This window comes from Schistocerca serialis, unplaced genomic scaffold (assembly GCF_023864345.2).
Source record: "Schistocerca serialis cubense isolate TAMUIC-IGC-003099 unplaced genomic scaffold, iqSchSeri2.2 HiC_scaffold_1363, whole genome shotgun sequence".
In the NCBI taxonomy this organism is placed as follows: Eukaryota; Metazoa; Arthropoda; class Insecta; order Orthoptera; family Acrididae; genus Schistocerca; species Schistocerca serialis.
Genome location: NW_026047584.1, coordinates 1,277,030 through 1,290,818, shown reverse-complemented (window position 1 = coordinate 1,290,818; position 13,789 = coordinate 1,277,030).

Sequence of the window (13,789 nt, the reverse complement as noted above, 5' to 3'; positions counted from 1 at the left end):
CGACGAAACACAGAAATTGCATCGGACTTAAATACAAAAGGCAAAATGGCGACTTAAGGACAATAAAAGTGTCTCTTCTTACTGACTATGTTTTGAACCATTCCTGTGACACTAGTTATAGATTCCGATGCTTCACTTCAGGTTTACTGTATCCCTCTGACCTTATTGCCGATGAAACACAGAAATTGCATCGGAATTAAATACAATAGGCACAATGGCGACTTAAGGAAAAGAAGACTGTCTCTTCTAATTGACTATGTTTTGAACCATTCCTGTGACACTAGTTATAGATTGCGATGCTTCACTTCAGGTTTACTGTTTCCCTTGGTCCTTCTTATTGACGATGAAACACAGAAACTGTATCGGAATTAAATACAAAAGGCACAATGGCGACTTAAGGAAAAGAAGACTGTCTCTTCTAACTGACTATGTTTTGAACCATTCCTGTGACACTAGTTATAGATTGCGATGCTTCACTTCAGGTTTACTGTTTCCCTTGGACCTTCTTATTGACGATGAAACACAGAAATTGCATCGGAATTAAATCCGAAAGGCGCAATGCCGACTTAAGTGCTAGAAGCCTGACTCTTCTTACTGACTATGTTATGAACCATTCCTGTGACACTAGTTATAGATTCCTATGCTTCACTTCAGGTTTACTGTATCCCTGTGACCTTCTTATTGACGATGAAACACAGAGATTGCATCGGAATTAAATAGAAAAGGCACAATGCCGACTTAAGTACAAGAAGACTGACTCTTCTTACTGTCTATGTTTTGAACCATTCCTGTGGCACTAGTTTTAGATTCCGATGCTTCACATCAGGTTTACTGTTTCCCTTGGACCTTCTTATTGACGATGAAACACAGAAATTGCATCGGAATTAAATAGAAAAGGCACAATGCCGACTAAAGTACAAGAAGACTTACTCTTCTTACTGTCTATATTTTAACCATTCCAGTGACACTACTTATAGATTCCGATGGTTCACTTCGGGTTTACTGTATTCCTTGGACCTTCTTATTGACGATTAAAACACATAAATGGCATCGGAATTAAATACAAAAGGCACAATGCCGACATAAGTACAAGAAGACTGACTCTTCTAACAGTCTATGTTTTGAACCAATACTGTGACACTAGTTATAGATTCCGATGCTTCACTCCAGGTTTACTGTACCCCTTGGACCTTATTATTGACGATGAAACACAGATATTGCATCGGAACTAAATACAAAAGGCACAATGCCGACTTAAGGAGAAGAAGACTGACTCTTCCTACTGTCTATGTTTTGAACCATTTCTGTGACACTAGTTATAGAGTCCGATGCTGAACTTCAGGTTTACTGTATCCCTTGGACCTTCTTATTGACGATGAAACACAGAAATTGCATCGGAATTAAAAACAAAAGGCACAATGCCGAATTAAGTACAAGAAGATTGACTCTTCCTACTGTCTATGTTTTGAACCATTTCTGTGACACTAGTTATAGAGTCCGATGCTGCACTTCTGGTTTACTGTATCCCTTGGACCTTCTTATTGACGATGAAAAACAGATATTGCATCGGAATTAAATACAAAAGGCACAATGCCGACTTAAAGACAAGAAGATTGACTCTTCTTACTGTCTATGCTTTGAACCATTACTGTGACACTAGTTATAGATTCCGATGCTTCACTCCAGGTTTACTGTATCCCTTGGACCTTCTTATTGACGATGAAACACAGAAATAGCATCGGAATTAAATATAAAAGGCACAATGCCGACTTAAGTACAAGACGACTGACTCTTCATACTGTCTATGTTTTTACCATTCCTGTGACACTAGTTATAGATTCCGATGCTACACTTCCGGTTTACTGTATCCCTCTGACCTTCTTATTCACGGTGAAACACAGAAATTGCATCGGAATTAAATACGAAAGCCACAATGCCGACTTAAGTACATGAAGACTGACTCTTCTTACTGACTATGTTTTGAAGCAGTCCTGTGACACTAGTTATAGTTTCCGATGCTTCACTTCAGGTTTACTGTTTCCCTTGGACCTTCTTATTGACGATGAAACACAGAAATTGCATCGGAATAAAATAGAAAAGGCACAATGCCGACTTAAGTACAAGAAGACTGACTCTTCCTACTGTCTATGTTTGAACCATTTCTGTGGCACTAGTTATAGAGTCCGATGCTTCACTTCAGGTTCACTGTATCCCTTGGACCTTCTTATTGACGATGAATCACAGAAATGGCATCGGAATTAAATACAAAAGGCACAATGCCGACTAAAGTACAAGAAGACTGACTCTTCTCACTGTCTATATTTTGAACCATTTCAGTGACACTAGTTATAGATTCCGATGCTTCACTCCAGGTTTACTGTATCCCTTGGACCATCTTATTGACGATGAAGCACAGAAATTGCATCGGAATTAAATAGAAAAGGCACAATGCCGACTTAAGTACAAGAAGACTGACTCTTCTTACTGCCTATTTTTTGAATCATTCCTGTGACACTAGTTATAGATTCTGATGCTACACTTCAGGTTTACTGAATACCTTGGAAGTTCTTATTGACGATGAAACACAGAAATTGCATCGGAATTAAATACAAAAGGCACAATGGCGACTTAAGGACAAGAAGAGTGTCTCTTCTTACTGACTATGTTTTGAACCATTCCTGTGACACTAGTTATAGATTCCGATGCTTCACTTCAGGTTTACTGTACCCCTCTGACCTTATTGCCGATGAAACACAGAAATTGCATCGGAATTAAATACAAAAGGCACAATGGCGACTTAAGGAAAAGAAGACTGTCTCTTCTAATTGACTATGTTTTGAACCATTCCTGTGACACTAGTTATAGATTGCGATGCTTCACTTCAGGTTTAAAGTTTCCCTTGGACATTCTTATTGACGATGAAACACAGAAATTGCATCGGAATTAAATACAAAAGGCACAATGGCGACTTAAGGAAAAGAAGACTGTCTCTTCTAACTGACTATGTTTTGAAAAATTCCTGTGACACTAGTTATAGATTGCGATGCTTCACTTCAGGTTTACTGTTTCCCTTGGACCTTCTTATTGACGATGAAACACAGAAATTGCATCGGAATTTAATACAAAAGGCACAATGACGACTTAAGTACAAGAAGACTGACTCTTCTTACTGTCTATGTATTCCACCATTCCTGTGACACTAGTTATAGATTCCGATGCTTCACTTCAGGTTTACTGTATCCCTCTGACCTTATTGCCGATGAAACACAGAAATTGCATCGGAATTAAATACAAAAGGCACAATGGCGACTTAAGGAAAAGAAGACTGTCTCTTCTAACTGACTATGTTTTGAACCATTCCTGTGACACTAGTTATAGATTCCGATGCTACACTTCAGGTTTACTGTATACCTTGGAAGATCTTATTGACGATGAAACACAGAAATTGCATCGGAATTAAATACAAAAGGCACAATGGCGACTTAAGGACAAGAAGAGTGTCTCTTCTTACTGACTATGTTTTGAACCATTCCTGTGACACTAGTTATAGATTCCGATGCTTCACTTCAGGTTTACTGTACCCCTCTGACCTTATTGCCGATGAAACACAGAAATTGCATCGGAATTAAATACAAAAGGCACAATGACGACTTAAGTACAAGAAGACTGACTCTTCTTACTGTCTATGTATTCTACCATTCCTGTGACACTAGTTATAGATTCCGATGCTTCACTTCAGGATTACTGTATCCCTCTGACCTTATTGCCGATGAAACACAGAAATTGCATCGGAATTAAATACAAAAGGCACAATGGCGACTTAAGGAAAAGGAGACTGTCTCTTCTAACTGACTATGTTTTGAACCATTCCTGTGACACTAGTTATAGATTGCGATGCTTCACTTCAGGTTTACTGTTTCCCTTGGACCTTCTTATTGACGATGAAACACAGAAATTGCATCGGAATTAAAAACAAAGGGCACAATGCCGACTTAATTACAAGAAGACGGACTCTTCCTACTGTCTATGTTTTAAACCATTTCTGTGACACTAGTTATTGAGTCCGATGCTGCACTTCAGGTTTACAGTATCCCTTGGACCTTCTTATTGACGATGAAACACAGAAATTGCATCGGAATTAAAAACAAAAGGCACAATGCCGACTTAAGTACAAGAAGATTGACTCTTCCTACTGTCTATGTTTTGAACCATTTCTGTGACACTAGTTATAGAGTCCGATGCTGCACTTCAGGTTTACTGTATCCCTTGGACCTTCTTATTGACGATGAAAAACAGATATTGCATCGGAATTAAATACAAAAGGCACAATGCCGACTTAAGTACAAGAAGACTGACTCTTCTTACTGTCTATGTTTGAACCATTCCTGTGACACTAGTCATAGATTCCGATGCTCCACTTCCGGTTTACTGTATCCCTCTGACCTTCTTTTTGACGGTGAAACACAGAAATTGCATCGGAATTAAATACGAAAGGCACAATGCCGACTTAAGTACAAGAAGACTGACTCTTCTTACTGACTATGTTTTGAAGCATTCCAGTGACACTAGTTATAGTTTCCGATGCTTCACTTCAGGTTTACTGTTTCCCTTGGACCTTCTTATTGACGATGAAACACAGAAATTGCATCGGAATTAAAAACAAAAGGCACAATGGCGGCTTAAGGACAAGAAGAGTGTCTCTTCTTACTGACTATGTTTTGAACAATTCCTGTGACACTAGTTATAGATTCCGATGCTTCACTTCAGGTTTACTGTATCCCCCTGACCTTCTTATTGACGATGAAACACAGAAATTGCATCGGAATTAAATACAAAAGGGACAATGCCGACTTAAGTATAAGAAGACTGACTCTTCTTACTGACTATGTTTTGAACCATTCCTGTGGCACTAGTTTTAGATTCCGATGCTTCACTTCAGGTTTACTGTTTCCCTTGGACCTTCTTATTGACGATGAAACACAGAGATTGCATCGGAATTAAATACAAAAGGGACAATGCCGACTTAACTACAAGAAGACTGACTCTTCTTACTGACTATGTTTTGAACCATTCCTGTGGCACTAGTTTTAGATTCCGATGCTTCACTTCATGTTTACTGTTCCCCTTGGACCTGCTTATTGACGATGAAACACAGAGATTGCATCGGAATTAAATAGAAAAGGCACAATGCCGACTTATGTACAAGAAGACTGACTCTTCTTACTGTCTACGTTTTGAACCATTCCTGTGGCACTAGTTTTAGATTCCGATGCTTCACTTCAGGTTTACTGTTTCCCTTGGACCTTCTTATTGACGATGAAACACAGAAATTGCATCGGAATAAAATAGAAAAGGCACAATGCCGACTTAAGTACAAGAAGACTGACTCTTCCTACCGTCTATGTTTGAACCATTTCTGTGGCACTAGTTATAGAGTCCGATGCTTCACTTCAGGTTCACTGTATCCCTTGGACCTTCTTATTGACGATGAATCACAGAAATGGCATCGGAATTAAATACAAAAGGCACAATGCCGACTAAAGTACAAGAAGACTGACTCTTCTTACTGTCTATATTTTGAACCATTTCAGTGACACTAGTTATAGATTCCGATGCTTCACTCCAGGTTTACTGTATCCCTTGGACCATCTTATTGACGATGAAGCACAGAAATTGCATCGGAATTAAATAGAAAAGGCACAATGCCGACTTAAGTACAAGAAGACTGACTCTTCTTACTGTCTATGTTTTGAATCATTCCTGTGACACTAGTTATAGATTCTGATGCTACACTTCAGGTTTACTGAATACCTTGGAAGTTCTTATTGACGATGAAACACAGAAATTGCATCGGAATTAAATACAAAAGGCACAATGGCGACTTAAGGACAAGAAGAGTGTCTCTTCTTACTGACTATGTTTTGAACCATTCCTGTGACACTAGTTATAGATTCCGATGCTTCACTTCAGGTTTACTGTACCCCTCTGACCTTATTGCCGATGAAACACAGAAATTGCATCGGAATTAAATACAAAAGGCACAATGGCGACTTAAGGAAAAGAAGACTGTCTCTTCTAATTGACTATGTTTTGAACCATTCCTGTGACACTAGTTATAGATTGCGATGCTTCACTTCAGGTTTAGAGTTTCCCTTGGACCTTCTTATTGACGATGAAACACAGAAATTGCATCGGAATTAAATACAAAAGGCACAATGGCGACTTAAGGAAAAGAAGACTGTCTCTTCTAACTGACTATGTTTTGAAAAATTCCTGTGACACTAGTTATAGATTGCGATGCTTCACTTCAGGTTTACTGTTTCCCTTGGACCTTCTTATTGACGATGAAACACAGAAATTGCATCGGAATTTAATACAAAAGGCACAATGACGACTTAAGTACAAGAAGACTGACTCTTCTTACTGTCTATGTATTCTACCATTCCTGTGACACTAGTTATAGATTCCGATGCTTCACTTCAGGTTTACTGTATCCCTCTGACCTTATTGCCGATGAAACACAGAAATTGCATCGGAATTAAATACAAAAGGCACAATGGCGACTTAAGGAAAAGGAGACTGTCTCTTCTAACTGACTATGTTTTGAACCATTCCTGTGACACTAGTTATAGATTGCGATGCTTGACTTCAGGTTTACTGTTTCCCTTGGACCTTCTTATTGACGATGAAACACAGAAATTGCATCGGAATTAAAAACAAAGGGCACAATGCCGACTTAATTACAAGAAGACTGACTCTTCCTACTGTCTATGATTTGAACCATTTCTGTGACACTAGTTATAGAGTCCGATGCTGCACTTCTGGTTTACTGTATCCCTTGGACCTTCTTATTGACGATGAAAAACAGATATTGCATCGGAATTAAATACAAAAGGCACAATGCCGACTTAAAGACAAGAAGATTGACTCTTCCTACTGTCTATGATTTGAACCATTTCTGTGACACTAGTTATAGAGTCCGATGCTGCACTTCAGGTTTACTGTATCCCTTGGACCTTCTTATTGACGATGAAACACAGAAATTGCATCGGAATTAAAAACAAAAGGCACAATGCCGAATTAAGTACAAGAAGATTGACTCTTCCTACTGTCTATGTTTTGAACCATTTCTGTGACACTAGTTATAGAGTCCGATGCTGCACTTCTGGTTTACTGTATCCCTTGGACCTTCTTATTGACGATGAAAAACAGATATTGCATCGGAATTAAATACAAAAGGCACAATGCCGACTTAAAGACAAGAAGATTGACTCTTCTTACTGTCTATGCTTTGAACCATTACTGTGACACTAGTTATAGATTCCGATGCTTCACTCCAGGTTTACTGTATCCCTTGGACCTTCTTATTGACGATGAAACACAGAAATTGCATCGGAATTAAATATAAAAGGCACAATGCCGACTTAAGTACAAGAAGACTGACTCTTCATACTGTCTATGTTTTTACCATTCCTGTGACACTAGTTATAGATTCCGATGCTACACTTCCGGTTTACTGTATCCCTCTGACCTTCTTATTGACGGTGAAACACAGAAATTGCATCGGAATTAAATACGAAAGGCACAATGCCGACTTAAGTACAAGAAGACTGACTCTTCTTACTGACTATGTTTTGAAGCAGTCCTGTGACACTAGTTATAGTTTCCGATGCTTCACTTCAGGTTTACTGTTTCCCTTGGACCTTCTTATTGACGATGAAACACAGAAATTGCATCGGAATAAAATAGAAAAGGCACAATGCCGACTTAAGTACAAGAAGACTGACTCTTCCTACTGTCTATGTTTGAACCATTTCTGTGGCACTAGTTATAGAGTCCGATGCTTCACTTCAGGTTCACTGTATCCCTTGGACCTTCTTATTGACGATGAATCACAGAAATGGCATCGGAATTAAATACAAAAGGCACAATGCCGACTAAAGTACAAGAAGACTGACTCTTCTTACTGTCTATATTTTGAACCATTTCAGTGACACTAGTTATAGATTCCGATGCTTCACTCCAGGTTTACTGTATCCCTTGGACCATCTTATTGACGATGAAGCACAGAAATTGCATCGGAATTAAATAGAAAAGGCACAATGCCGACTTAAGTACAAGAAGACTGACTCTTCTTACTGCCTATGATTGAATCATTCCTGTGACACTAGTTATAGATTCTGATGCTACACTTCAGGTTTACTGAATACCTTGGAAGTTCTTATTGACGATGAAACACAGAAATTGCATCGGAATTAAATACCAAAGGCACAATGGCGACTTAAGGACAAGAAGAGTGTCTCTTCTTACTGACTATGTTTTGAACCATTCCTGTGAGACTAGTTATAGATTCCGATGCTTCACTTCAGGTTTACTGTACCCCTCTGACCTTATTGCCGATGAAACACAGAAATTGCATCGGAATTAAATACAAAAGGCACAATGGCGACTTAAGGAAAAGAAGACTGTCTCTTCTAATTGACTATGTTTTGAACCATTCCTGTGACACAAGTTATAGATTGCGATGCTTCACTTCAGGTTTAGAGTTTCCCTTGGACATTCTTATTGACGATGAAACACAGAAATTGCATCGGAATTAAATACAAAAGGCACAATGGCGACTTAAGGAAAAGAAGACTGTCTCTTCTAACTGACTATGTTTTGAAAAATTCCTGTGACACTAGTTATAGATTGCGATGCTTCACTTCAGGTTTACTGTTTCCCTTGGACCTTCTTATTGCCGATGAAACACAGAAATTGCATCGGAATTAAATACAAAAGGCACAATGGCGACTTAAGGAAAAGGAGACTGTCTCTTCTAACTGACTATGTTTTGAACCATTCCTGTGACACTAGTTATAGATTGCGATGCTTGACTTCAGGTTTACTGTTTCCCTTGGACCTTCTTATTGACGATGAAACACAGAAATTGCATCGGAATTAAAAACAAAGGGCACAATGCCGACTTAATTACAAGAAGACTGACTCTTCCTACTGTCTATGTTTTGAACCATTTCTGTGACACTAGTTATAGAGTCCGATGCTGCACTTCAGGTTTACTGTATCCCTTGGACCTGCTTATTGACGATGAAACACAGAAATTGCATCGGAATTAAAAACAAAAGGCACAATGCCGAATTAAGTACAAGAAGATTGACTCTTCCTACTGTCTATGTTTTGAACCATTTCTGTGACACTAGTTATAGAGTCCGATGCTGCACTTCAGGTTTACTGTATCCCTTGGACCTTCTTATTGACGATGAAAAACAGATATTGCATCGGAATTAAATACAAAAGGCACAATGCCGACTTAAAGACAAGAAGACTGACTCTTCTTACTGCCTATGCTTTGAACCATTACTGTGACACTAGTTATAGATTCCGATGCTTCATTCCAGGTTTACTGTATCCCTTGGACCTTCTTATTGACGATGAAACACAGAAATTGCATCGGAATTAAATATAAAAGGCACAATGCCGACTTAAGTACAAGAAGACTGACTCTTCATACTGTCTATGTTTTTACCATTCCTGTGACACTAGTTATAGATTCCGATGCTACACTTCCGATTAACTGTATCCCTCTGACCTTCTTAATGACGGTGAAACACAGAAATTGCATCGGATTTAAATACGAAAGGCACAATGCCGACTTAAGTACAAGAAGACTGACTCTTCTTACTGACTATGTTTTGAAGCAGTCCTGTGACACTAGTTATAGTTTCCGATGCTTCACTTCAGGTTTACTGTTTCCCTCGGACCTTCTTATTGACGATGAAACACAGAAATTGCATCGGAATAAAATAGAAAAGGCACAATGCCGACTTAATTACAAGGATACTGACTCTTCCTACTGTCTATGTTTGAACCATTTCTGTGGCACTAGTTATAGAGTCCGATGCTTCACTTCAGGTTCACTGTATCCCTTGGACCTTCTTATTGACGATGAATCACAGAAATGGCATCGGAATTAAATACAAAAGGCACAATGCCGACTAAAGTACAAGAAGACTGACTCTTCTTACTGTCTATATTTTGAACCATTTCAGTGACACTAGTTATAGATTCCGATGCTTCACTCCAGGTTTACTGTATCCCTTGGACCATCTTATTGACGATGAAACACAGAAATTGCATCGGAATTAAATAGAAAAGGCACAACGCCGACTTAAGTACAAGAAGACTGACTCTTCTTACTGCCTATGTTTTGAATCATTCCTGTGACACTAGTTATAGATTCCGATGCTACACTTCAGGTTTACTGTATACCTTGGAAGTTCTTATTGACGATGAAACACAGAAATTGCATCGGAATTAAATACAAAAGGCACAATGGCGACTTAAGGACAAGAAGAGTGTCTTTTCTTACTGACTATGTTTTGAACCATTCCTGTGACACTAGTTATAGATTCCGATGCTTCACTTCAGGTTTACTGTACCCCTCTGACCTTATTGCCGATGAAACACAGAAATTGCATCGGAATTAAATACAAAAGGCACAATGACGACTTAAGTACAAGAAGACTGACTCTTCTTACTGTCTATGTATTCTACCATTCCTGTGACAATAGTTATAGATTCCGATGCTTCACTTCAGGATTACTGTATCCCTCTGACCTTATTGCCGATGAAACACAGAAATTGCATCGGAATTAAATACAAAAGGCACAATGGCGACTTAAGGAAAAGGAGACTGTCTCTTCTAACTGACTATGTTTTGAACCATTCCTGTGACACTAGTTATAGATTGCGATGCTTCACTTCAGGTTTACTGTTTCCCTTGGACCTTCTTATTGACGATGAAACACAGAAATTGCATCGGACTTAAAAGCAAAGGGCACAATGCCGACTTAATTACAAGAAGACTGACTCTTCCTACTGTCTATGTTTTAAACCATTTCTGTGACACTAGTTATTGAGTCCGATGCTGCACTTCAGGTTTACAGTATCCCTTGGACCTTCTTATTGACGATGAAACACAGAAATTGCATCGGAATTAAAAACAAAAGGCACAATGCCGACTTAAGTACAAGAAGATTGACTCTTCCTACTGTCTATGTTTTGAACCATTTCTGTGACACTAGTTATAGAGTCCGATGCTGCACTTCAGGTTTACTGTATCCCTTGGACCTTCTTATTGACGATGAAAAACAGATATTGCATCGGAATTAAATACAAAAGGCACAATGCCGACTTAAAGACAAGAAGACTGACTCTTCTTACTGTCTATGCTTTGAACCATTACTGTGACACTAGTTATAGATTCCGATGCTTCATTCCAGGTTTACTGTATCCCTTGGACCTTCTTATTGACGATGAAACACAGAAATTGCATCGGAATTAAATATAAAAGGCACAATGCCGACTTAAGTACAAGAAGACTGACTCTTCTTACTGTCTATGTTTGAACCATTCCTGTGACACTAGTCATAGATTCCGATGCTACACTTCCGGTTTACTGTATCCCTCTGACCTTCTTTTTGACGGTGAAACACAGAAATTGCATCGGAATTAAATACGAAAGGCACAATGCCGACTTAAGTACAAGAAGACTGACTCTTCTTACTGACTATGTTTTGAAGCATTCCAGTGACACTAGTTATAGTTTCCGATGCTTCACTTCAGGTTTACAGTTTCCCTTGGACCTTCTTATTGACGATGAAACACAGAAATTGCATCGGAATTAAAAACAAAAGGCACAATGGCGACTTAAGGACAAGAAGAGTGTCTTCTTACTGACTATGTTTTGAACAATTCCTGTGACACTAGTTATAGATTCCGATGCTTCACTTCAGGTTTACTGTATCCCCCTGACCTTCTTATTGACGATGAAACACAGAAATTGCATCGGAATTAAATACAAAAGGGACAATGCCGACTTAAGTACAAGAAGACTGACTCTTCTTACTGACTATGTTTTGAACCATTCCTGTGGCACTAGTTTTAGATTCCGATGCTTCACTTCTGGTTTACTGTTTCCCTTGGACCTTCTTATTGACGATGAAACACAGAGATTGCATCGGAATTAAATACAAAAGGGACAATGCCGACTTAAGTACAAGAAGACTGACTCTTCTTACTGACTATGTTTTGAACCATTCCTGTGGCACTAGTTTTAGATTCCGATGCTTCACTTCAGGTTTACTGTTTCCCTTGGACCTTCTTATTGACGATGAAACACAGAAATTGCATCGGAATAAAATAGAAAAGGCTCAATGCCGACTTAAGTACAAGAAGACTGACTCTTCCTACTGTCTATGTTTGAACCATTTCTGTGGCACTAGTTATAGAGTCCGATGCTTCACTTCAGGTTTACTGTACACCTCTGACCTTATTGCCGATGAAACACAGAAATTGCATCGGAATTAAATACAAAAGGCACAATGACGACTTAAGTACAAGAAGACTGACTCTTCTTACTGTCTATGTATTCTACCATTCCTGTGACACTAGTTATAGATTCCGATGCTTCACTTCAGGATTACTGTATCCCTCTGACCTTATTGCCGATGAAACACAGAAATTGCATCGGAATTAAATACAAAAGGCACAATGGCGACTTAAGGAAAAGGAGACTGTCTCTTCTAACTGACTATGTTTTGAACCATTCCTGTGACACTAGTTATAGATTGCGATGCTTCACTTCAGGTTTACTGTTTCCCTTGGACCTTCTTATTGACGATGAAACACAGAAATTGCATCGGAATTAAAAACAAAGGGCACAATGCCGACTTAATTACAAGAAGACGGACTCTTCCTACTGTCTATGTTTTAAACCATTTCTGTGACACTAGTTATTGAGTCCGATGCTGCACTTCAGGTTTACAGTATCCCTTGGACCTTCTTATTGACGATGAAACACAGAAATTGCATCGGAATTAAAAACAAAAGGCACAATGCCGACTTAAGTACAAGAAGATTGACTCTTCCTACTGTCTATGTTTTGAACCATTTCTGTGACACTAGTTATAGAGTCCGATGCTGCACTTCAGGTTTACTGTATCCCTTGGACCTTCTTATTGACGATGAAAAACAGATATTGCATCGGAATTAAATACAAAAGGCACAATGCCGACTTAAGTACAAGAAGACTGACTCTTCTTACTGTCTATGTTTGAACCATTCCTGTGACACTAGTCATAGATTCCGATGCTCCACTTCCGGTTTACTGTATCCCTCTGACCTTCTTTTTGACGGTGAAACACAGAAATTGCATCGGAATTAAATACGAAAGGCACAATGCCGACTTAAGTACAAGAAGACTGACTCTTCTTACTGACTATGTTTTGAAGCATTCCAGTGACACTAGTTATAGTTTCCGATGCTTCACTTCAGGTTTACTGTTTCCCTTGGACCTTCTTATTGACGATGAAACACAGAAATTGCATCGGAATTAAAAACAAAAGGCACAATGGCGACTTAAGGACAAGAAGAGTGTCTCTTCTTACTGACTATGTTTTGAACAATTCCTGTGACACTAGTTATAGATTCCGATGCTTCACTTCAGGTTTACTGTATCCCCCTGACCTTCTTATTGACGATGAAACACAGAAATTGCATCGGAATTAAATACAAAAGGGACAATGCCGACTTAAGTATAAGAAGACTGACTCTTCTTACTGACTATGTTTTGAACCATTCCTGTGGCACTAGTTTTAGATTCCGATGCTTCACTTCAGGTTTACTGTTTCCCTTGGACCTTCTTATTGACGATGAAACACAGAGATTGCATCGGAATTAAATACAAAAGGGACAATGCCGACTTAACTACAAGAAGACTGACTCTTCT